The 21,740-nt window shown below is 42.3% G+C and overlaps 1 long non-coding RNA gene and 2 pseudogenes across 1 annotated transcript in view; 1 reads left to right on the top strand and 2 right to left on the bottom strand.

Annotated features, from left to right (window-relative positions):
- The window catches only part of LOC141374265 (uncharacterized), a 38,466-nt gene extending 25,036 nt beyond the window's left edge, over nucleotides 1-13,430 (top strand). The window contains exons 2-3 of the long non-coding RNA XR_012381008.1: nucleotides 12,963-13,228; nucleotides 13,307-13,430. This is a non-coding gene — a long non-coding RNA (uncharacterized lncRNA). The remainder of the gene's footprint in view (nucleotides 1-12,962; nucleotides 13,229-13,306) is intronic.
- LOC112820311 (syntaxin-6-like) lies at nucleotides 8,632-10,998 on the bottom strand (annotated as a pseudogene).
- A 6,953-nt stretch (nucleotides 13,431-20,383) lies between the features above and the next one.
- Nucleotides 20,384-20,459, bottom strand: LOC112834849 (U2 spliceosomal RNA; annotated as a pseudogene).
- Between the last annotated feature and the right edge of the window lie 1,281 nt (nucleotides 20,460-21,740).

The following is a 21,740-nucleotide window of genomic DNA, read 5'->3' as shown; positions in this document are numbered from 1 at the left end:
ACAGCAGCCACAGAAAAAAAACCTTATCTAAACTTCTTTTGCAGATGTGAGCAGGACCTCCTGAAAATTACAGTTGCCATAAATCCTCCCTCTCTGGGAAGTTTGCAGCCAGAAAGGAGACTAACCATTATAACTGGGTTGAGTAATTGCTTAAATAAACTTTATCTGAAACTCTCCTACCTTCCATTTATTTTTCCATAGAAGCTCTTTCTCCTTATTAAGGGGGTTTATAAACCTATCTTCGGATATCTGTGGAGCCAGTACACTGAAGGGTCCCTGATAAAGAAACTTTGTCTTCTCCCCTCTTAATCTGTTTGTTGTTAGTTAATTCACAGGCCCCCAGTACTGAACCTAAGTCAGTAGAAGAAAATTTTTTTTTATCCCAACACATTCTCCTCTTGACAACAAGCGTATGGATGGCCATCTAAGATTTTCCATCCGGTGCTGAATTCTACCTTCTTGCTCTGAGAATGTTACTGCACAGCAGAGTTCACTCATTCTCTCCCTCATCCCGCATGCTAACTGGATTAGAAGAAGAGATGGGAGAAAAGAAAATATATGAGAGATTATACTGCTAAATTTATTACTCATTTGTAGAAACCATTGTACCTCCAGTTTAGCCACAAACAAGGAAGAGCTGTTGTATTGCTGGGGAGCAGCTGTGCGGAAGGAATGCTTTCTCAGTTCCAAAGCGATCATGGCCAGGAGAGTGGATGAATTATGTTTGTTTTTGCAGTCTGGTCTAATTGCTCTGGAGTGGAATGTAGAATGTCACCAGGTGGCTGATTACAAATGACTGGACCAAAAAAAAAAAAAAATCAATAGCTTGTATTTTAGTTAGTGTGGGCTGCCATAATGAAATACCAGGGATTGGGTGGCTTAAACAATAGGAATTTATTTCTCACAGTTCTGGAGTCTGGGAAATCCAAGGTCAAGGTACCTGAAAATTCTTTTCTTTGGGGAGGGCCTCTTCCTAGCTTGCAGATGCCAACGTTCTTGCTGTGTCCTCACGTGGCAGTGGAGGGGAAGGGTGCACGGAGAGCTCCTTCTTATAGGGATGCTAACCCTGTCACGGGGACCTCAGCCTCATGACCTCATCAAAGCCTAATTACCTTCCAAAAGCCCCCTCTCCAAATACTATTACATGGGGGGGGGGGCTCCTGCATATGAGTTTGGGGTGGGGACACGAATATTCAGTTCATAAGTTTCTCTATGAACAAAGACTAACCAGTTAAGAAGTACTGTAATAAATACAACACAAAAGGGGCAGCTGGGTCGCTCAGTCAGTTGAGTTTCTGCCTTCGGCTCAGGTGATGATCTTAGGGTCCTGGGATCAAGCCTTCATCAGGGAGTCAGCTTGTTCCCTTCCCACTGCCCCTCCCCCAACGTGTGCGTGCATATATGCGCCCACGCTCTCTCTGTCAAATAAAATCTTTAAAAAAAAAAATACAACACAAATGTTTGTATTACAATGTGTTGTTTTTGTTTCTCTTTCTGCCTGTTCTTCCTTGGATCTTGCCAGCAGACATCAACCCCACTCCTCACTCCCCTCCTGCCAGAAACTCAACTGACCCTCCCTGGGAATTACATGTGGAGTCCTCTGACAGGAAAATCAGGTGTGGGGAAAAAAATGTGTTTCAGTAGAAAATTATGTACCATCTATAACACACCTCTATGGTTCATTAGATTCTAGCCCTGTTCATTGAATCTGAGTGACTTTGCAACTCTTCCTACCTTGTAAGTAACTGATATATAAATGCTGTCCTGTCTGGTAGTGATTTTAATTGACTTCCTCCTCACTGTGGAAAAATCACTTTTGTCCTTTTTGTAATTCATTTCAACATTCCTTTACTCCCTATAGATTTGTGCTGTTTGGAGTTTTCCTTTGAATCGGTTATAATATCTGCTTGGTTTTTTTCTCAGATCATATGAATAAAATAACTTCTTCAACACGGGTTCATTTTTTACAACTGTATGAAAGTCATGAGATCTTTTTTTTTTTTTTAAAGATTTTATTTATTTATTTGACAGAGAGAGATACAGCGAGAGAGGGAACACAAGCAGGGGGAGTGGGAGAGGGAGAAGCAGGCTTCCCGCTGAGCAGGGAGCCCGATGTGGGACTCGATCCCAGGACCCTGGGATCATGACCTGAACCGAAGGCAGACGCTTAACGACTGAGCCACCCAGGCGCCCCTGAAAGTTATGAGATCTTACCTTTTTCTGAAAATTATCTTTTAACACAGGCCAGCCTTTGGGAGGAGAAGTGGCAAGACTCAGCTTCTGAAGAGGGACTGGCTGAATCTCTGAGCCCCATGTCTTCTCCATCTTGGGTCATGGCCACCCCTCCTTCCAGTTGTTCAGGCCCTAAAACCTCGAGGTCATTGGCCCTTCCCTTGCTTGCACGCCCCCATCCGATCCTGTGGTTGGCTGAATAATGGTCCTCAAAGATGTTCACATCCTAATCTCTGGAACCCGTGAATATGTTACCTTCTATGGCAAAGGGGACATTGTAGATGTGAGTAAGTTAAAGATTCTGAGACGGTGAGGTCATCCTGGATAATTTAGGTGGACCCAATCTAATCACAAGGAAGGTAGGAAGACAAGTCAGAAAAAGAAGGTGTGAACACAGAAGCAGAAGCTGGAGTGATATTCAGCCCCAGGGACTTTTCAGACAACTGCATTGCTGCAGCTTGTCAGGGGCCATGCATACTTAGAACAGCAAGATACTCAGCCCCCAAGTCCCATTTTAAGTTAGCTTTCTTAGAGTGTTCCTGGTATTAGCTGTTGCAGGTCAGGTTCCCCGGGACTCAGACTCTGAGATGCAGATTCACATACATTTCTCGGGAGTGCTCCTAAGACCGAGAGCTGTGGGCAAGGGATGGGAGGAGATGGACTCCTGAGAGGGGTGGGGTACAGTTGAATTGGAAGGCAGCCACCACGAGGGCCACAGCTGCCAATCCTACAAACAGGTCTGCAGCTGGGGTACACTTCCATGTTGTCTGCACGTGGGCCAAGAGGGCCGGCGTTTCCTGTCCCTTCACTGGTGCCAGTGGGTACCTCCAGACAGGGGTACGACCGTGTGCAAGGGAGTTTTTCCCAGCCTAGGCAAGCCTTAGAGAGAGACTCACCTGAAAGCTTTCTCAGCCAGCTGGGTGCATGAGTTCCAGCAGGGGTGAAGGCACAGGGCTGGATGCTATCTATCACAGTGACCTTTTACAAAAGCTATGGGATTTTATCACCATCCTGCCTAAAGCCTTCCAATGACATAAAATAAAAGTCATGTGCAGTAGGCCCTACATTCTGCAACATGAGCTAACCAGGCTCCCTCTGGCTCACCGGGCTCTATCTTTTTAGCCATCTTTCTGTTCATTTGCTCAACATTTGCTGAATATTTACTACGGACTACACAATGTTCTAGATCATAGATCACAAACTGCTCATAGGCCAAATGTGAGGCTGCTTGTTTTTATAAATAAAGTTTTATTGGAACAGAGCCACCCACACCTATTTGTGTAAATATTGTCTGTGGCTGCTTTCATGCTATAACAGCAAGGCTGCACAGAGACCATATGGCCCACAAAGCCTAAAATATTTACTATTTGATCCTTTACAGAAAAAAGGTTTGCTAACATCTCTTCTAGTTTCAGTGCTGTCTGATATATATTGCAAGCCTCAAATTTGAGCCACATATGTAATTTTAAATTTTCTAGTAGCCACATTAAATAAGTTTATAAAAAAGAAACAGGTGAATATGATTTCACTCATGTGGAACTTAAGAAACAAAACAGATGAACATAACGGAGGGAAGGAAAAATAAAAGAAGATGAAAACAGAGAGGGAGGCAAACCATAAGAAACTCTTAACTATAGGAAACAAACAGGCTTGCTGGAGGGGAGGTGGGTGAGGCCATGGGGTAACTGGGTGATAGGCATTAAGGAGGGCACTTGATGTAATGAGCCCTGGGTGTTATATACAACTGATGAATCACTGAACTCTACCTCTGAAACTAATAAAAAAAAAAGAAACAGGTGAAATAAATTTCAATAATGTATTTTATACAACCCAATATGTCCCACTATCATTTCAACATATAACTAATATATATTATCAATGAGATATTTTACATTCTTTTTAATATGAAGCCTTTAAAATTCAGTGTCTATTTCACCCTTATTGCAAACCTCAATTTGGGCTAGCCATTCTTCTGGTGCTCACTAGCCATAAGTGGCTGGATGGTGCCATTCTAGAAGCAGGTGATGCAGGGGTGAATAAAACATAAAATTCCCTGCTTCCATGAGGCTTACATTCATAATAGAGAAGAGAAACAATAAACAAACAGGTAATTGAACAATGTCTAGAAATAATTGCAATCTCTCCTTAGAGACTTTGTGTCCTTTTTCAGCTGTTACAGCAAATACACGGATTCTTTTATGGATGCCTCTTTAGTGACTGACCACAGCAAGAGGGTATCTAAGTATTGTAAAAGGGTGGATTTCCCAGAGAATAGGTGTACTTATATCCTGAAGTTGTAGGGGTCAAAGGCAGGCTACCCTAAAATGTGTCACTTTGGCATATTGATTATTTTAAATAAAAGTTACTTAAGAAAGAGCAAATGCAAGAACACTCAGGCCCTCCTCCGTTCCTCAAAAGCAGGAAACAAATTTGTCAAATAAAAAATACCCTCCTTGTACTAAGAAGTGCAAAGGCACCCTTATCACCAGAGACAGGAACTTTAAAGCTGCAAAAACTGTAGAAACAAATCTCGTTACTTTTTTCCTAATCTATTACCTCAACTTAACTTTTGCTTAGAATTCCCTGCTAATTAAAGCAGCCAAACACCTGTTTTCTTTATCCTGTCAATTCCTCACAAATTTATTGCCCTTTTGTCTAAAAGGTATGAAAACTGCCTGCATTGGTCATTTCTTTGGGCCTCAATTTCATTATTGGGCCCCCCGAGCATGTAATAAAACCTTGCATTTTTTCTCTTGTTAATCTGTCTCATGTAAATTTAAGTCTCAGTCCAGCTGGAAGACCTTAAAGGGTAGAGGAAGAATTTTTCCTTCCCTACAAAGTACTTGGGAGAAATAAGAAGGGGCCTCAGGGAACGCCTGAGGCACAACTGTCCAGGTATATTGTTGGTTGTTCCAAGTGAAGGTAAAGAGATATAGGCTGTTGAAGTCCTCATGGATGCTGAAGAAGGCTGAGCAGAGGTTTACAACAGTGCATCATTTTGAGGCAAGTGGTGATGAAAGGTAGTTGGAAGAAAGGCAGGCAGGGATAAGGGGCCCCCTGCCCTAAGAGGAAACCACCCTTAAAAGGACTTTATAAGGAGCCCTTCACCCTTTCCCATGTGGTAGGTAGATGGCAACTACCTGATTGGAGGGTTAATCAGATTAAAACAGCTCTCCAACAAAGCCATAAAAACCCTTAGATCTAAACGCCAAATTAGCAACCCTCTCAGGTCCCCTCTCTCTTTGGGAACTTTGTACTATTGCTCAATAAAGTTCGCTTTGCGGCCCACCACTCTTCATCTGGTCTACCTCTTCGTTCTTTGAAGCGGTAGGACCAAGAACCATGGTACTAAAGGAAAAGAAATTCTGTAACAGTGGGACTTCTGACAAAAGGAGGTTTGGGTGCAGAACAACTGGGAAATGGGGAAAGACTGTCTTGTTAATTGATCTTAAGTCCTGGGCCCACGGCCATCCTCGTGCATTGGATTTCTGAACTGGCAAGATCAGGTGTGTTGCCGGGACAGGTACAGGGAATGACAAGCCCCTGGGCGATTAGGGCTTCTACTCTGGGTGTGAGGCCTTGTGTGGCCTCAGGTTTGAAGGGACATTGAGGTAATTTAGGTGGAGGTTTAGTTATATCTATCTGAATCTTTATAGGTTCTGCACTTTTTATTCTTCCAACGACAGTATTAGAAGTAGGCCACAGGGGTGTCAGGGTGGCACAGTCAGTTAAGTGTCTGACTATTGGCTTCAGCTCAGGTCGTGATCTCAGGATCAGGGGATCGAGCCCTGTGTCCGGCTCCATGCTGAGCATGGAATCTTCTTGAGATTCTCTCTCTCCCTCTGCCCCTTCCATTTGTGCTGTCTCTCTCTCTCTCTCTCTCTCTCTCTGAAATAAATAAATCTTTAAAAAAAAGTAGGCCACAGATTTTCAGGCACCTCAATTAAATTAGGGAAATTTATGGGGAATTCTTCCTCTTCTGTGTCAAGGATGGACTATAAGGAATATGAAAGATCAGGTTCGACTTGGTCAGGAATTCTAAGGTGAGGTCTCCATTGGAGGCAAAACCTATTAGCCCCTTTATTTTTCATTTTTCTAAAGATTTATTTATTTTTTGAGAGAGAGAGAGAGTGTGTGTGAGCACATGGTGGAGAGAGGGGCAGAGGGAGAGGGAAAGAGAGAATCTCCAGCAGACTCCCTGCTGAGCAAGGAGCCCAATGTGGGGCTCAATCCCATAACCCTGCGATCATGACCTGAGCCGAAATCAAGAGTTGAACGCTTAACCGACGGAGCCACCCATGCGCCCCAACATGTGCCCTTTTAATTTAGACAGAAGATCTCTGCCTGGGGATGGGCTGTATCACATAGTAAGGAGTGTTTTTCAGTAGAAGGTACCAGAGCCATTTGTACTGATTGTGATAAATTCTCTCTGAATTCTGTTAGATAACCCCACCATGGAAACTTCCTTTTTACTCTGAGGGATTTGTTGCTTTATGAGGGTGGCATTTAAAGTAGAAAGCATAGCTCAACTAGAATTTGACAAGGCATCCCATTAATTTTTATTTTAGTTTCCCCTTGGCTGTTTAGGAGAATTATTAGTAATAGTTTACTGGAGAACCCCTTAGAGCCCATCAACTATGGGTGAGGCCCCTATGGAGTCCCTCCTTTGAAGGTAGACATAAGGACGTTTGAGAATTTACATAGGACCTTTGAGGACAAGCTCTCTTCCAGTGTTCCAGTGTCTTATACCTGAGGCATTACTCTTTGGACCAGCGTTTTTTCTGATGATGGACCCATAGCGGGGTGCACTGGAGAGGTGTTATTTTGAGTTTCTGGTCTTGAAGCTGTTGGAGCCATGAAGCTATTAGTTTGGTGGATTTTTGTTTGTGATCTTGCTCAGGGTCCTTTCAAAATGCTCAGCTCTGGTCACGAATTCAGTCAGGCAGTGGCCTCCCATCTTATTTTCAACCACTGATCTCAGGAGATGATCCACTTACAAAAAGCAGCTAAAGAAGGCTCGGTGACCTTATTTATTGTATGGAACCCCACATGCCATAGAAAAAGGCCTTCCAAATGGGCTTGAAAAGCTGCCACAGATTTATCTTTATTTTGTCTGCATGTTTTTGTATCATACACCAATCAGTGCAAGCAGGAAAGACTCTAGGAATGGCTTATAAAAAGTTCAGTTGCTATTCTGCCAGTACTTTCTGGTCGAGGATCTCTAATTCATCGCTCTTGGGGTTTTGCCATCTTGCTTCCTGCATCCGTCTGGGCTTCCCCAGGAGCTGCCAGCAAGTGCACAAGCTGATAAAGATCTGGCAGCCCAGGGTCACGGGCCCGGATAATGACTCTACACTCTTTAAAAAGCTTTTGAGTTTCCTCCGGTAGGTGTGGGAAATTCTGTAACATTGGTCCTATCCTTCAGTCTTTGACCAAGGACTGAGGATACCTCAGCGTTGTTTGTCAGCAACCTTGGGTAGTTTTATTTTAAAAGGTAACTGTCTTGGGGCGCCTCAGTAGCTCAGTTGGTTAAGTGCCGACTCTTGATTTCAGCTCAGTTCATGATCTCAGGGTTGTGAGATCCAGCCCCACATGGGTGTCCTTGCTCCATGGGGAGTCTGCTTGAGCTTCTCTCTCCCTCTCCCTACATCCCTCCCTCTCTGTGCTCACTCACACACACACACTCTCTCTCTAAAATAAATAAAATCTTAAAATCTAAGAACTGTCTAATAGTCTCTTCAGGGGGGGAAAGGCAGTTCAGACAGAGAATTTGGTAAAATGTGAGCACTCAGGTGAAAAGAGACTTCAGGGAAGTGGTATCAGTCAGTCCAATCGCCTCGTGTTTTAGGTATCTCTTGCATCTTTAATTTTTCATTAGCCTTTTGTAATGAGTCTCTTAGTGAAGCTATTTTGGAATCTTGAAGCCTTTTGGAAGTTTCTGCGTACCAGTTAAAGTAGGTATCCCATTTTGTTTATTCAACTTGGAATACCTTGAGCATTTCTCAAGTGCATTTCTTAAATGAGCAATCTTGTTTAACTGGAATGTTGCTCATAATGGCCTTTGTAATACTACATGACTTTTAGTAAAATTTGCCATTTTGCCAGGTATCTGCAGCTTCCAGGATTATAGTTCTTTTGTTGTTGTTGTTTTCTTGTTTGCTTTGTTTTATTTTTGAGAGGGAAGATTTTTTTTTATTAATTGAAGTTAAATTTATAAACTTTTCGTCATTAAGTTAGAGATGCAGAGCAAGAAGTTCTGTTTGATGGAGCAGGAGAACCATGGGATGATAAAGTGAAGTCAGTTCATGTCCTATCTTCCTTGGTCCCCGAATCTCCAGGGAGGTTACAGAGCCATATCTGTCTCATGCTCGCATTCCTCACAACACTCCAAGAATCCGCTCAGAAGAATCTGTATACTGCCAGTTCCTCCAGCTCCCCTCCGATGGGCTGGGACTCATTCTTCAGCACCCAGATGCTCCCAGAGACCAGCTCCAGCTGCTCATCCTTCTGTTCCAGATCGCCTGATGCTCCTCGATGAAATGGGAGTCAGCTAACTGGACCTTGTGGTCCAGGCGTCCTTATTTCTCTGTCATTCTGGCACTCCAGCTCTGACCACCACTGTCCCCTAGCAGTGCCTGTCTAGTTTTTCGCTCAGCTGACGCCTGCACAGATGAAGCTGACATCTGATCCTTCATGTCCCTGACAACTTGCCAAGTACTTGGGACAAAGGTTTTTCTTATACTTAATTCAGTCGTACCGAGGTTGAATTTTCTAACATTTGCTTCAACTATGCTGATGACCTCGTCAAGGTCCTCTAGATCCCACTCTATTTATTTATTTATTTAAATTAACATATGATGTATTATTTGTTTCAGAGGTACAGATCTGTGATTCATCAATCTTACACAATTCACAGCACTCATCATAGCACATACCCTCCCCAGTGTCCGTCACCCAGCCACCCCATCCCTCCCACCCCACCCCACTCCAGCAACCCTCAGTTTGTTTCCTGAGATTAAGAGTCTCTTGTGGTTTGTCTCCCTCTCTGGTTTCTTCTTGTTTCATTTTTCCCTCCCTTCCCCCATGATCCTCTGCCTTGTTTCTCAAATTCCACATATCAGTGAGATCGTATGATAATTGTCTGTCTCTGGTTGACTTATTTCACTTAGCATAATATCCTCTAGTTCCATTCACGTCATTGCAAATGGCAAGATTTCATTTTTTTGATGGCTGTGTAATATTCCATTGTATGTATATATACCACTAGATCCCACTCTATACCCCGGAGATTGTTTCTCAGCTCATTGGTGGTCCAGTCGATTTCTTCCCTCTTTGCTGAGGAGGGGTCCTGAAGGAGCTCTGTCCATCTCTGAAATAATCCCTGGGTGGTGTTGACTGCTTTCTGTATCTCCCTTTTCATCACAAAGTAGGGGTCCTCCACAGACACGGCCTCCCAGCCCCTGGCTGCCTCACGCCTACTCTGCTCACAGGGCACCTGCGCCCTCCCAGCCTCCCTCTGGTGACCCCACGGGTCTGCCACAGCCGGGGCCTCTTCCTCATCCTGGGGAGCCCAGAGCAGCTGGTGCACATGGGACCGCTGTGGGTCCAGCACTCAATCACTCTGCAGATCGAATCCCAGACTCTGATGTTGGCCCTCTTGCCCGCCTCTTCCCCTGCCAGGACTATAGTTCTTTTTTTTTTTTTTTAATTTTTTATTGTTATGTTAATCACCATATATTACATCATTTGTTTTGGTGTAGTGTTCCATGATTCATTGTTTGTTCATAACACCCAGTGCTCCATGCAGAATGTGCCCTCTTTAATACCCATCACCAGGCTAACCCATCCCCCTACCCTCCTCCCCTCTAGAACCCTCAGTTTGTTTTTCAGAGTCCATCATCTCTCCTGGTTCGTCTCCCCCTCTGATTTACTCCCCTTCATTCTTCCTCTCCTGCTATCTTCTTCTTTTTCTTTTTTCTTAAAATATGTTGCGTTATTTGTTTCAGAAGTACAGATCTGTGATTCAACAGTCTTGCACAATTCACAGCGCTCACCGTAGCACATACCCTCCCCAATGTCTATCACCCAGCCACCCCATCCCTCCCACCCCCGACCACTCCAGCAACCCTCAGTTTGTTCCTGAGATTAAGAATTCCTCATATCAGTGAGGTCATATGATACATGTCTTTCTCTGATTGACTTATTTCACTAAGCATAACACCCTCCAGTTCCATCCACGTCGTTGCAAATGGCAAGATCTCATTCCTTTTGATGGCTGCATAATATTCCATTGTGTATATATACCACATCTTCTTTATCAGGACTATAGTTCTTAAGCATAAAAGAAGCACAAGTGCCAGAAGATGGCACGCTCAACTCTTCAGATAGGAAAAATCCCATTTAAGCAGATTTTATTCACCTGAGGCCTTCTGCTGGACCTAGTCCAGTTCTTAAACTGGATGCAGACTTACTCCAGCCATAACCACAAATGATTCCTAGCATGGCAATGGTTGGAATTTTCCACTCAGAAACCTAGGAATTGAGATCCAAAGGACTAGGAGCTTGGTTCCAGGCAGAACTGTCTGGCAGCTCACTTGGCTCTGGGAAGAATCCTCTGCCAGCTCAATCTGACCTGCCCTGTAGAGGAAAGCCAATTGGATTGGGAGCTCGGTGCAGAGGGCATAGCTCAGAACTGAGAGGAACTTACCCATGACCCTCAGAAATGGCAAGAAAGATAGGGAACTCAAAGGCCTCGAGGGGTACCATGCCTGTGTTTCTCACTGACCCCCAAACGCCGCCAGAAGACCACCTCAGATCTTGTCACTGTATCAAATCTGTTGAAGAACAAAAATTCGGTGTCACCTGGAGTTTGAGTTGCTGCACAAGGGTATCAAAGACAATAACCAACCACAAACTGAGAGGGCAGAAATCCAGAAATGCATTGCATATAGCCTGCCAAAAAAGCTTTAAGACTAAAGACAAAACAAAACCAATTACCACTACTCCTAAGAAGATAAACATTGTGAATGATGAAATGTTGACTGAATAAAGCTTTTGTAGATACACAAAAGGAACTTGCACATTTCTCAACAGCTGATTCTTCAGCAGAGTCACAAAAATGTTGATGAAGCAATTAATGGCTCAGTTGTGTTACGCTGGTGATACATCAAACATTTCAAAAAGACCAATAAATTAAATGTTTCATATAGTTTTATTTTTAAAAAATCTTGTTAATATACAGGCTTTGGCACATTTTTAAAAAAGATTTATTTATTTTAGAGAGAGAGAGAGAGAGAGGAGAGAGGGGCAGAGGGAGAGGGAAAGGAACGAGAGAGAGAATCTCAAGCAGACTCCCCAATGAGCTTGGAGCCCAGTGTGGCGCTTGATTCCCATGACCCTGAGATCATGACCTGAGGTGAAATCAAGAGTCAGAAGCTTAACTGACTGAGCCACCCAGATGCCCTGGCGTTGGTACATTTTTTAAAACTAACTACATACACAGACCTTTCTTATAATCTAGGAAAGTGGAATGTCAGAAGTCATTAAAATGTGATAAACTTAAAGCATTAAAACAGAAGGCACTTCACAAAATCTGGTCACTGTAACAGCTGATATATCCTCATTTACATCTTTCACTTTATAAGTGGAGTGAATGTGTGTCTGGATTGGAGGACCCACAAATATGGACAGTTTCATGGAAGTAAAAAATGTAGGACAAATGGATAATGAGCCCTTGGCCAATTTTTTTTTTAATTTTGATGACCTTAAGCCTACTTTAACGTTTCTCCCATTAAGAGGAAAAAAACAGAACGATTCAGAATTGGAAGAAAAGGTGAAATCCCAGAATGTAATTACTTGTAGGTGGGGGGATTGGTGGGTATTAAATCACTTTTTCCCTTGGAAAAAAAAAATTCAACTGAGTTACACTGAGACCTGATTGACCTTACCCAACAATCCCTGAACAGGGCAGCATCCTTCCTAATAAATAGACAGGCTCTCCAAGGAGCTCTACAAAATGGAAGACTTTTATAGGAGGGAGGGCAGAGCAAGGAGGTTATTAGCAAAAGGAAAAAAAAAAGGATTATTTCAGGCATGGTTACCTTCCCTTGGGGGGAAGGCTGAGGTCTTATCAGGCAGATGACCTTACTAATGCTGACCAGGAAATGCCAGACTGATTGGTTTAAAATTCCACTCCTGGGAGTGGTTGAAACCATAATTAAGTCTTGGTTTGCTATCCTGGGGGCAAATGACTCCACCTTGGGCCTATTATTTCTTTTGTTTTTTAACAGTTGTAAGAGTGATAAATGCACAAGGTAGACATGCAAATCTAAGGAAAGGTATGCAACCAGGAGTAATTAAAAGTAAACCTCCCTCCTAGAATTTCCCTTCATTGCTCTCCTGAGATGGATTCATTATTTCTTGCCCCTTTCTTCCTGTTTATGCCTTTATTTTGTTGGGATACATCCCACTACTATGAAATGTGTGTTTATGCTACGCTCAAGTTGTATTGGTAATTGAGCTGGGTCTAGAATTCCTAAATTTTGAAGGCTTGGTGTTTGGCTTCTAGCCCTCAGGGTTGCTGATGATGGTCTGATACTCCTTTCTTTGCAGGTGACATTTACTGCTGTTACAGCATATAGTTTCACACTAGAGGCTTTTTAGACTGTGTCTGGATGCCTAGTTCTGAGACCTGACCATTTGTGTCTAATTGTGGGTCTTTTTTAATTTAGTCAGTGCAGCCCTTGGAGGGTCTTTCTAACTGAAGATTGTATCTCCAGCCACCTTCCCGAATTATCCTAGCCCTTCATATCAACCATGAATAGTCAACGACTAACCACCAGACATCTCTGCAAAATCAACAGCAAAAACTGATGAAGGACGAAGATGAACAAAGAGAAGAAAACAGATACAATTCAGGGAACCGAAAGTTTTAAAGTGCTGACTGGTCTCTGAGTTCGTGACTACCAAAACCTCAAGGCGCCCAGCATGCTATTCGGTAACTGTCCCTTTCCTTATTCTACTCACTCCCCTCCTCCCCTAGACAATGATTTTATATCTTTATCTCTCTTTTCAGACTTCCAGTGTGGCCTCCCCCAACCTCATCTGCAGCTGACTACCTTGATTTCCCTGAGAATTAGAAGAGTCAGAAGAGAATTCCCAGGAGCTCCCAACATTGGATCTACCCAACTACCTGATCCTCTATCTTCCTTTTACTATGAGGTCATCATCCCTGCTCTTAGAGCAGCCCAGCTCCTTCCCCTATGCCCTAGATCCCATTCCTTCTCTCCATCCTAGGGACGCAGCTTCACCACTGCCTCCCTTCTATCCTGCTTCATTTCCCCCTCTCTACTGTATCATTCCCATCAGCATGCAAACAGGCAGGTATTTCCACACCTTAAAACACAACAAATAATCCTCTACTTCCCCCTCCAGGTACTGCCTTTCTCTCCTCTGCCCTTTGCAGGTGAACTTGAAAAACTTGTCTAAGCTAGTTGCCTCTGATTCTTCATCTCTCATTCTGTCTTTTTTTTTTCTTCTAAGATTATTTATTTATTTGACAGAGACAGCGAGAGAGGGAACACAAGCGGGGGTGGGGGTGGGAGTGGGGGTGGGGGAGGGAGAAGCAGGCTTCCTGCCAAGCAGGGAGCCCTATGAGGGGCTCAATCCCAGGACCCTGGGATCATGACCTGAGCCGAAGGCAGACGCTTAACCACTGAGCCACCCAGGCGCCCCCATCTCCCATTCTGTCTCAATCAAAGATTTTGCTCTCCCTGTTCTGCCAAAATAAATCTTGTCAAGTTCAACAATGATCTCCTTATAACTAAATCTAATGTTCGATTCTCAGATCCCATCTTATATTTGGATGCAGGCAATCACTCCTTTGAACATTGTCATCACTTGGCTTCAAGGACTCGCCTTCTCCTGGTTGACCTCCGACCTCACTGGCAGTTCCTCCTCACTCTCCACAGCTCATTCACCCTCCAATGTCTACCCTCTCAATCCCGGAGTCTCCAGATAAGTTCCCGAACTCTTACTTGCACTCTTCATGAACTTCTTTTTGAAGACCATCTATATCCAGTATCTCCAGCCCTAACTTCTCTCCTCTGATTTTGACTCAGGCATTTAACTACCTATTTAATATCTCTTTTTGGTTGTCAAATAGATACCTCATGCTCAGCAAGTCCACCATTGAGCTCCTCATCTCATCATCCCTCTTCCCAAATGGTTCCTCCCAAATTCCTCCTTCCTGTCACAGAAAACAGTAATTAGCTTTCCTAGTACTCTACCTAAGGACCTGAGAATCCTCTCTTTTCCTCACATGACACATCTCATACATTACGTGTCATGTAATATAGCCATTTTATATCCAGAATATGACATCTAATAATCACCTCCACCTGGGCCATACTATCTATAATCATTTCTCACCTGGACCTTCTGGAATAATATCCTAACTAAAATAACCACTTTTTTCTAGTTTGCATGGTACTTTCTTGATTTTCTCACTGCAGGTTCAGTCTCAGGAAACCCCCTCAGCCCAGGGCAAACCAGGATAATTTTTCACCCTACTTCTACCTGGGTTCTGCTGCTTCCATGGCCTCCCTACAGTCTATTCTCAGTGGGGATAAGCGGATTCTTTTGAAAAGCAAATTTTATCATGTCACTTCTCTGCTCCAAACCCTTCAGTGGCTCCCCATGCCACACAGAGAGAAAGCTGTTGCTTTCAGTGACCTCCAAGACGTCAGGATCCACAGGCTTGAAAGCAAAGATGGAGAGTTCCATTTTGATCAGGTTGGTATGGAGGTACTTGCGGCATATGCAATTGGCAGCATCCAGAAATCAAGGGAAAATTGAGAACATATTCTGTTTGTAAAACAAGAACAGATGGTTATGGAAAAAGTTGTAAGTAAGCATTCTAGAAAATTAGAAATATTTGTTAAATTGAAAAAAAATATAATAGTAGGATTGAGAGACAAAATTACATAATCTATCTTTGGGGATACTAATGATAAATAAATGTCATATACATGTAGCTTGCTTATACAGTATTTCAAATCCAAAATATAAAAGTTGTATAAATATATATCTTTGTAGCACGATGCCCTAAACTCCCAGAATCTTCAGTGAGCCTCTTCCCAAACCAAGGACATATGACCCCCCAAATCAGGACATCAGATGTCAGCATTGGTGTAACACTGACATCCTATCCAAGGACCATTCAAATTTCCCCAACTATTCAACAACGTCTCTCTCCTGTTTGGTTCATGCATTTCCACTTAATAATCATATGTCTCTTGTCTCCTTCAATCTAGAACAGTTCTTTAGCCTCTCCCTGTCCTTACAACCTTAAAAGTTTTAAAGAGCACAGACCTTTCATTCTGCAGGATGTTGCTTGGTGTGGTTTCCTCAGGACAGGACTCAGACATGCATTCTTGGGAGGAATATGCAGAAGTGATGCTGTCCTCTTCCCAGTTCATGACATCAGCAAACTCCTGATATTGACTTGTTCGACCGCTGGTGACGTTAATCTTGATTGCTTGGTATACTTGATGTCTGCTAGGTTTCTCCACTTTACATTATCACCTTTCTCTTTTGGCGCGAGCCAAGCTACTCATGCTGTTTGACAAAGTCCAAGTATGAGGGACGATCCTGAAAATCAGGAGACTCCACAGCTGGCTCCTGCTACTTCCTCTCATTTTATTTGCGGCAATCTTTATAATCATGGGATTTTTTTCTGGGGTTTCATGATAAAATGATTTATAAATTTAGTTATGCCTATGCAAGCAATCATAATGAAACTGATTCCAAAAAGGCCGACGATGGGCCAAGAAGTAAAAATACCCAATGCCCTCCAATCTGTAAGGGAGCTGTTGGAACCAGGCCCAGTAAAAATTCCTATTGATGAGATTCCTCAGGCACCTCTGAAACATCAGGATTCTAGGAAAGGAAAATCTCATTGTCCTTCCCACAGTACAGGGACCTCCCTATGTTGCATACAAATAGGAGGCCACCTCTGGTATGCCCCTGGAGGCAAGCCTGGAATAGGATTAACTTCCTTACCCTTACTCCTCCCATTCCTTATACTGGAGTTGATAATGAGGACATGAACAAATGGTATAAGATTAAGGGAAAAAGGGTGCGGGCATCATTTGACAGCCTCTGGGAAAGGATTAAGAGGAGTGATACCTCCCTGGTGTCTATGGAGCAAGGACAAGAGATGAAAACATATAGAAATGGAATAAGTACTTTGATAAGATAGGGTGTACACATTGTAAGCTATAAATAAAGTCGCTCCCAGGCTATGGAGGAGATGCTTACAACCTGATCCTGTGTCCGTGTCTCCTCACTCACGGACGCCGTCCTTTCCTTCAAGAAACCCTTTCCTGCTGGAGCTGGACTCCGGCACTCTTTGTAATTGGTAAGTATGTTGTGAAAAGATACTCTCAAACTATGGCAATATCCTCATCCCACTAAACCTCCATTCATTTGACTTTGTATCCATTGATGATTCTTGTCTGAATTAATCACCATTGTGCTGGTTGTTTGTTCTTCTTTCTCATTCATGATTTTATTTATTTAGGTCCTTTCTCTTTTCGTTTTGATACGTCTGACTAAGGGTTTATCAATTTTATTAATTTTTTCAGAGAACCAGCTCCTGGTTTCATTAATCTGTTCTATTTTTTAGTTTCTGTATCATTTATTTCTGCTCTAATCTTTATTATTTCCATCCTTCTGCTGGCTTTCGGCTTCGTTTGTTCTTTTTCTAACTCGTTTAGGTATAAGACTAGGTTGTTTGAGATTTTTCTTGCTACTTGAGGTAGGTTTGTATTATTATATACCAGCCTCTTAGGAATGCTTTTGCTGCATTCCCAAAGGTTTTGGACTGTTGTGTTTTTCATTTTCATTTGTTTCCATGTATTCTTTTTTAAATTTCTTCTTTGATCCTGGTTGACCCATTCATTGTTTAGTAGCGTATTGTTTAATCTTCATGTATTTGTGGTCTTTCCAGACTTTTTCTTGTGGTTGACTTCAAGTTTCATAGTGTTGTGGTCAGAAAATATGCATTTATAATCTCAGTCTTTTTGTATTTGCTGAGGCCTGATTTGTGACCCAGTATGTGATCTATTCTGGAGAGTGTCCCATGTGCCCTTGAAAAGAATGTATTCTGCTGCTTTAGGTTGGAAAGTTCTGAATATATCTGTTTAAGTCCATCCGGTCCAGTGTGTCAAAGCCATTGTTTCCTTGTTGATTTTCTGTTTAGATCTGTCGTCCATTGATGTAAGTGGGATATTAAAGTCCCCTATTATTATTGTATTATTATCAATGAACTCAAACAAACTTTGTTTATTTTCAATTGTTTTATATATTTGGGTGCTCCCATGTTGGGGGCATAAATGTTTACAATTGTTAGATCTTCTTGTTGGATAGACCCCTTAATTATGATATACTTTCCTTCTTCATCTCTTGTTACAGTCTTTGGTTCAAAGTCTAGTTTGTCTGATGTAAGAACGACTACTCAGCTTTGTTTTGACATCCATTTGCATGATAAATGTTTCTCCATCCACTCATTTTCAATCTGCAGATGTCTGTAGGTCTAAAATGAGTCTCTTGTAGGCAGCAGAGATGGGTCTTGTTTGGGAATATGCATTTTTTTAAAAATTCACTTTAACATTTTTTAATCCTTCTGGAATTTTTTTCTTTACAGTATGAGGCAGGAATCTTTCTCACACTTTTCTCAAGTGTAGCAATCAATAGTATTGTTGAAGAGTTTGTCCTTTCTTCTGCTTTAATCACAATTGCTTTGGCTGTGGTTTGTGTAAGGACTCAACTCAAGAATGCGAGGACAGTTCATGACTCATATTGGCACTAGAACAGGAAAGTCAGGAACTGAGGATCCTCTACGTCTTTCAAGAGCCAAGTAGTTTGTCATCTTTCATGGGCCACAGGATTTACTCATCACTGCTTCTTTCTGCCTCCTCCTTTTTATAAGCAGCTTCCTCTGCTTGCACATGTGCCTCATGGCTACCAACCTCAATCTGTCTGATTTGACCACGGGACTGCCACCATTATTGACTATGGGGTCTCTACAATGCCCATTTGAAAGGGATAATCTGCTTGACTCAGTCCAGGCTATAGATTGGTTCATCTTGGGTCTGGGGTCTATCTCTGGTCCAATCACCTTGGATCAGGGTGGGGAGCAAAGTTAGAATAGTTCCTGGGGAGACCCCCTCAGCTGTAGATAAGATGAAGCAGTTTCTTTAAGAAGGATGAGTCATATGGAGGACACAGAACCTATCTACTAAATCTATACTCATACATTAAGTTCTCATAAGGCAGGTTTTTAAAAAAATCAATTTATAGGGGCACCTAGGTGGCGTAGTTGGTTAAGAGTCTGACTCATGGTTTCGGCTCAGGTCGTGATTTCAGGGTCCTGGGATCAAGCCCTGCATTGGGCTCCCTGCTCAGCATGGAGTCTGCTTAAGAGTCTCTCCTCTCTTCCTCTGCTCCTCTCCCACAAACAAAATCTTTTAAGATTTTTTAAAAATTTATTTAACAGAGAGAGAGAGCACAACAGGAGGAGTGGCAGAAGCAGATGGAGAAGCAGGCTCCCCGCTCCCCGACACAAGGCTCAATCTCAGGACCCTGAGATCATGACCTGAGCCAAAGGCAGATGCTCAACCGACTGAGCCACCCAGGTGCCCCAATAAAATCTTTTAAAAAATCAATTTATAGATTTTAATAAGTGAGGACACTTGGTATAAAGATTTTGTGAATCTGAAAATTAAGGATTAGTTTGAGTTCATGGGTCGTCATTGAGAAACACTGACTTAAGTGCAGCACTTTAACTTCTCAGATGAGTAAACTGAGGCCCAGAGAGGATGAAGGATTTGTCCTGGACCACATGGCCTGTCGGTGGCAGACCTGGTATGAGAACCAGGGTTGGCAGTACAGTGAGGCAAGCAAAGCACCCAGGATGTACAATTTAAGGAGGTCCTTAATCTCAAGAGTCATGCTAATGCCCGAGGTGCCTCCCTGTTCTCACCCTAGGCCCCAGCCCTGATTAGAACTCTAGGATCCTGCCTAGCAGGAGGGACAGATCAATCACATCTGATTTGAAGGGTTTAAGTGAGGGGGACTTATGGAGAATTTTCCTGCATTGCTATCTTCAGGGAGAAGTTCCTGAGGAAGACTGGTTAAGCTGGTTTCCCAAAGGTGAAGGATCTGATCATTTGGGATGGCTGCTCACTGGAGAAGCCTGAAATATCCTCTATACCCAGAGCATTGAGGGCCCCCCAAGTCTGGGCACAGAGTTCCTTGCCTGGGCTATCTTTAGCTGGTTGCTGAGGTTTGCAGCATTTCTGAGACCTGATGATGGATACTTCTCTCTTCCCTCTTTCATAAAAATAGGACTTCAGTCCACCAGTCTTATAGGATCTGTTCTTGCAGAAATAGAACATGTAGGGTTTGGGTTTCTCTTGTCTCCTGTCTGGTATCTGCTTCTTTTGTGCAGAACTGCTTACTAAGAATTTTACCACAGGAAGACTTTAAGAAAGTTAGTGTCGGCTTTGTTGTTGGTCAAGGCAAAAAATCACCAAGAAGGTCAGCAGGACAAAGAGGAAATAAAGGAGAGAGGAACAAAAGAGAAATGCCCTGAACCACTTTGTGACCCTTTCTCTGCTCCCGCCTGCTCCCACGCACAATCTTTTCCCAGCTGGACTTCTGCTTTTCTCTCACCTTGATTTGGTGTATTTTCAACAAGGCAGCCAGAGGGATTTGTTAAAATATGAACCAGACAAGAAAATGAACTAAAAGGCATTCAGGTTGAAAAGGAAATGAAACCATCTCTATTTGCAGATGACATGATCTTGTATTCAGAAAATCCTAAGATACCCACTAAGAACTATTAGAACTAATTAATGAGTTCACTGAAATGATAAGATACCAGTTATAAAATCAATTGCATTTCTATACACTTGTAGTGAGCAATCCAAAAGTGAAATTATGAAAACTATTTATAAGAGCATCAACAAGAATAAAACACAGGAATAAATTTAACAAAGAAAATGCAAAACATATTCTGAAAACTACAAAATTGTTGAAAGAAATTGAAGATCTACATAAATGGAAAACATCCCATGCTCATAATACAGAAGACTGAATATTAGTAAGATCACAATACTCTCCAAATTCTACACTTGATCTTAGCCAAAAGGCCGAGAAGCAATATTACTCTCCAAATTCATCTGTAGATTTAATGTAGTCTCTATCAAAATCCCAAATGGTTTCTTTGTAGAAATTGACAATTGATCCTAGAATTCATATGGGAATTAAAGAGACCTGGAATAGCCAAAACAATCTTGATAACAGAAGAAAAAGTTGGAGGACCCACACTTTCCAGTTTCAAAACTACAAAGGAGTAATAATCAAGACAGTGTGGTACTGGCATAAGGATATACACATATATAGAAGTGGGAATTCAGAAATAAATCCATATATCTCTGGTTCATTAATTAAGGATGCCAAGATCATTCAATGAGGAAAGAATAGTCTTTTCAACAAATGGTGTTGGGACAACTGGATAGCTACATGCCAAAGAATGAAGCTGGACCTCCTCCCTTGCACCATGCACAGAAATTAAATCAAAATGAATTAAAGACTTAAATGTAAAAGCCCAAATTCTTTGTGTGTGTGTTTATAGCCTTGCCAAGACAAGGCCTCAAAAAGTTGGTTTAAAGCTGAGTTAGGGGTGCCTGGGTAGCTCAGTTAAGTGTCTGACTTCAACTCAGCTCATAATCTCAGGGTCCTGAGATCGAGCCCACATCGAGCCCTGCATTGGTCTCTGCACTCAGAAGGGAGTCTGCTGTCCCTCTGCCCCCCCCACACTTATAAACTCTAATAAATGAAATCTTAAAAAGGAGGGGTGCCTGTGTGGCTCAGATGATTAAGCGTCTGCCTTTGGCTCAGGTCATGATCCCTGGGTCCTAGGATCGAGCCCCAGGTTGGGTTCCTGGCTCAGAGGGGAGTCTGCTTCTCCCTCTCCCTCTGCCTCTCCCCCTACTCATGCTCTCTCCCTCTGTCTCAAATGAATAAATAAAATCTTAAAAAAAGACTCCAAGTTGTTCCTCTCTATAGAAATCTTGAATTTAAAAAAAGCCAAAACTCTTTTTTATTTTAATTTTTTTATTGTTAAAACTCTTTAAAAACATAGTTGTAAATCTTCATGACCTTGGATTTGGCAACTTATTCTTTGCTCTGACACCAGAGGCATAAGCAACAAAAGAAAAAGATAAATTGCACTTCATCAAAATTAAAAATTTTGTGCTTCAAAGGACATCAAGAAAGCAAAAAGGCAAACCACAGAATGGGAGAAAATATTTGCAAATCTAAGATATATAAAGAACACTTGCAAATCAATAAAAAGACAAAAACCCAATTAAAAAATATGTGAAGTATCAGAATAAACATTTCTCTGAGCAAGATAAATAAATGGCCACTGAGCACATGAA

Source organism: Callorhinus ursinus, unplaced genomic scaffold, assembly GCF_003265705.2.
Source record: "Callorhinus ursinus isolate GAN/ISIS: 27379988/994484 unplaced genomic scaffold, GSC_fseal_2.0 scaffold1, whole genome shotgun sequence".
In the NCBI taxonomy this organism is placed as follows: Eukaryota; Metazoa; Chordata; class Mammalia; order Carnivora; family Otariidae; genus Callorhinus; species Callorhinus ursinus.
The sequence above is the reverse complement of the archived record's forward strand: the minus strand, read 5'-3'. Positions and strand labels throughout refer to the sequence as shown.